Below are 4,148 nucleotides of genomic sequence, written 5' to 3'. Positions count from 1 at the left end.
CAGAACAGATCATGGAAGAAATACACAATGGTACCTTCGGTACTCATTCCAGTGGACATACAATGGCTAAAAAGATCCTGAGAGCAGGTTATTACTGGTCTACCATGGAAATAGATTGCCATCATCACTCCCGAACATGTCACAAATGCCAGATATACGCTGACAAAGTACATGTACCTCCAGTTCCATTAAGCGTCCTGACGGCTCCTTGGCCTTTTGCAATGTGGGGTATTGATATGATTGGAGAAATCAAACCTACTGCCTCCAACGGACATCGCTTTATCCTGGTCGCTATTGACTACTTCACAAAGTGGGTAGAAGCAGCTTCATTTGCTTCTATCACCAAAAATGTGGTGGCCCGGTTCATCAAATACAATCTCATTTGTCGGTACGGCATCCCTGAACGGATTATCACGGACAATGGCACAAATCTGAACAACAGAATGATTACCGAACTTTGCACACAGTTCAAGATCAAACATCATAATTCCTCTCCATATCGACCAAAGATGAACGGCGCGGTGGAAGCTGCCAACAAGAACATCAAGAAAATCATACAAAAAATGACAGTAACCTACAAAGACTGGCATGAGATGTTACCTTTTGCTCTTCATGGTTATCGCACATCTGCGCGTACCTCGACAGGGGCAACTCCATTTTCCTTAGTCTATGGTATGGAGGCAGTTCTTCCAATTGAAATTCAGATTCCTTCCCTGAGGATTATGAAAGAAGCCAATCTAGACGAAGACGATTGGATTCAAACACGGTTGGACCAGATAAACTTGATTGATGAGAAAAGGCTCGCAGCTATTTGTCATGGTCAGCTATACCAAAAGCGCATGATCAAAGCCTTCAACAAAAAAGTCAAAAGTCAAGCATACCAAACTGGTGGCTTGGTTGTCAAACGCATCATCTTACCACAAGGTGATCCCAGAGGCAAATGGACTCCCACCTACGAGGGACCCTTCATAATCAAGAAAATATTCTCCGGCGGCGCCATGTTGCTTACCACCATGGATGGTGAGGATTTCCCACACCCTGTGAATGCTGACATAGTCAAAAAATACTTCTCTTAAAAAGAAAAAAAAAAACAAACACAGCTCGCTAAGTTGAAAACCTGAAAAGGCAACTTAGGCAAAAATGAGCGTCTCGGTGGATTGAAAACCCGAAAGGGCGGTCCAGGCAAAAATTAGAGACTAAACAAATACTATCCCGGTAGGCTGAAAACCTGAAAGGGCGGCCTAGGCAAAAGTTAGGGAATGAAGCATACAACTATGTTCCGTTCAGCTGCCTACTCACCATCAAGATTCAACACCTCAAAGACACCGATCAGTCTAATCACTTTCTTCCAACAAGTGAGGGATGAGATGCTCGAAGACAGATTGGCAATAGCAGAGTTGAAACTTGACTGGATCATTTTCACATAGCTATTTATCTTCATAAATATTTTTCAAAACTTTCTGACAGTTTCCTACTTCTAGGATTGTTGTCTCCCTGTGCTAACCCGCCTATCATGGCTCTTTTCAATGCAGCTCTTTCAAAAATCACTATTTTCACTTTTTCTGTTTTAAATACGTAAGCATCCCAATGATAATTTTGAATGAACATATGCATTTGAATATGATTGATGTTTACCAGGAAAAACAGGAATGGCATTCAGGAAATGTCCCGATCATCTGGACATCTTTCCATCAGAAGGAAATCACCAAGAGAAACGCATTTCTCAGCAAATTCCTCAAAAAGATTTTCTCTTCAAAAGAAGTCTTATTCCCCAGCAGGGTTGTTCCAGATTACTATCTTCAGAAGGTGTGATCCCCGCACCCGGACTTGGTCAGATAGTGCATCGGAGGATTATGCATCTTCCTCATTCCCATTTGAAAGGGCATCAGAACTTCTAGTTACCTTTGGTTCCCCAAGCAGTAGTCAAAGATCCTTCAACGGGATACCCGGGTTCTCAAAGAATTTCCCCAGACGAGGGTACTCAAGCAAGACAAAAGATCATCAACGATCACAATACATTCATGTCCAGCTGACTAGTGGGAATTTATTTTTCCAATTAGAAGCTTGACATCATATTCATACATCATGCATCATGCGCATATTCATACACAACATAACATGCATATTTCTCCGGGAATATCTCACATTTACATGCATCATAAACATTGCATATCACTAACTTGATTTTTCAGGTAGGCAGATATCTTCAACAAAGATGTTCTCAATCACATGTCGTGTTCACCTGAATTCCATGAACGGTTCTCTCAGATATAATCAAGCCGAAGATTCATTCTAACACTTACCAACTCAAAAACAAGCATCACAGATCTAAAGCGATACCTCAGACGGTTCCAAAACGATCTAACGTCACAGATCTAAAGTTGATACCTCAGACGGTTCCAAAACGATCTAGCATCACAGATCTAAAGCGATACCTCAGACGGTTCCAAAACGATCTAACGTTGCAGATCTAAAGCGATACCTCAGACGGTTCCAGAACGATTTAACATTGCAGATCTAAAGCGATACCTCAGACGGTTCCACAATGATCAACTTCCAAAATCTAAATCGGAAAAACTTTGGACAAGTTCCGTAACGATTATCTTCCAAGACTTAAAGCGGTAACCTTAGACGGTTCCGAAATAGTCAACACAAAGACTTTCAAATCCTTCATCAAGATATAATCAATGGATTCATTCTGATGAGCAAACCCTCAACACATATTCCAGGTGGCATCTGAAAGCCCATCTCAGGTAATGTTTCAATCTGCCAACAACATTTCGCAGACGACATTCAAATGCATCTTCCAACATCTCTTCTGATCAAGGTAAGTGCAAATTTTCAGGGCATCTAAATATTCAATCATCTTCTACCTTCAGATTTCAGACAATCTCTTCAGGTTTAAGAAGATTGAATAGGGGCAACTGTTATACCCCAAAATTTGCCCACATATTTTTCAAGAAAACTCCAATCTGAAAATTAAGGGTCTCATATAATCATGGATTTTTATTTCAACAAATATCCTGACATATGAAATACTTAGTTTTTAGAATTTTTCTTATACAGTAATTTGGCTTGCAGTTGAATTTATTCTTACGCAAACGCCAAATACTGTTTATTACTTCACACATGCTATTTATTTATTTACAGGTAAATAGTACTGACACAATTGGTACAGAGTTAAATCTTTTTGCAGGCGCAGAATCAGGAAACTCAGACTGTACTGGTAACAAGTAGATTATTATTATCTTTTGTTTCCCACTAATTTTTGTACTATATTCCATTATTTGCAAAAATCTTTTCAAATCTCTTTTTTTTAAAATCAAATCTCTCTTTTTCCAACACTATCATACACTTTCTTTCAAATCTTACTTCCACTCAAATTTTCCTTTTGTACGGAATCACATCATTCCCCAACGTCTCTTTCTTTCTTTCCATTCTATAAATACCTCTCATTTTCTTTCATAAAATCTCACATCAAATTCTAATTCATCTCTCAAATTTCTACTTCATATTCCATCTTCTCTTCTTCCCTAACAAGAATGGCAAAATGGATAGAGACACTGTCTCTTACAGTCATCACCATTGCTACGGTGATCATGACTTTCTTCTGCCTGCATAGTCCTGAAGAGTGTGGACCTGCAATAGTTGCACTCCCAATCATCTACATGTTATTGTTCATAGCATGGGTCATTAATCGTCATTCTTAAAATTTGCCGTATTTCTTATTTCTTAAATGTACCGTTTATTCGTCGTACTGTTCAATATAGTATGTGATATTTGTACTGTCAGTATTAAATGTTGTACTATTTGTCATAATATTGCTTAATTACTAAGATAATATTTTGTGTGTTTTCTGCCAGTCAAATATTCCTATTTCTGTGCATTAAATGATTTTCAGGGTTATTATCGGTAATTTTGCCCGCATACCGTAAATATTAGTTATTTATTATGTCTGTGTTTTTCTAACAAGTCATGTAAATAAACTTTCATTTTTTACATAAAACAAAAACAAAAAAACAACAAAAAAGAAAATTAACTTTGACTGTTGATTTTTCACTCTAACTGCTACGTCAATACCTGAACAGTCAGTCGACAGCCAAACTGCTGGCAGTACAATTCTCAGTGTTTTGTACCATCAATCAAAA

This window comes from Vicia villosa, unplaced genomic scaffold (genome assembly GCF_029867415.1).
Source record: "Vicia villosa cultivar HV-30 ecotype Madison, WI unplaced genomic scaffold, Vvil1.0 ctg.000168F_1_1, whole genome shotgun sequence".
NCBI lineage: Eukaryota > Viridiplantae > Streptophyta > Magnoliopsida > Fabales > Fabaceae > Vicia > Vicia villosa.
This window is presented reverse-complemented; position numbering follows the sequence as displayed.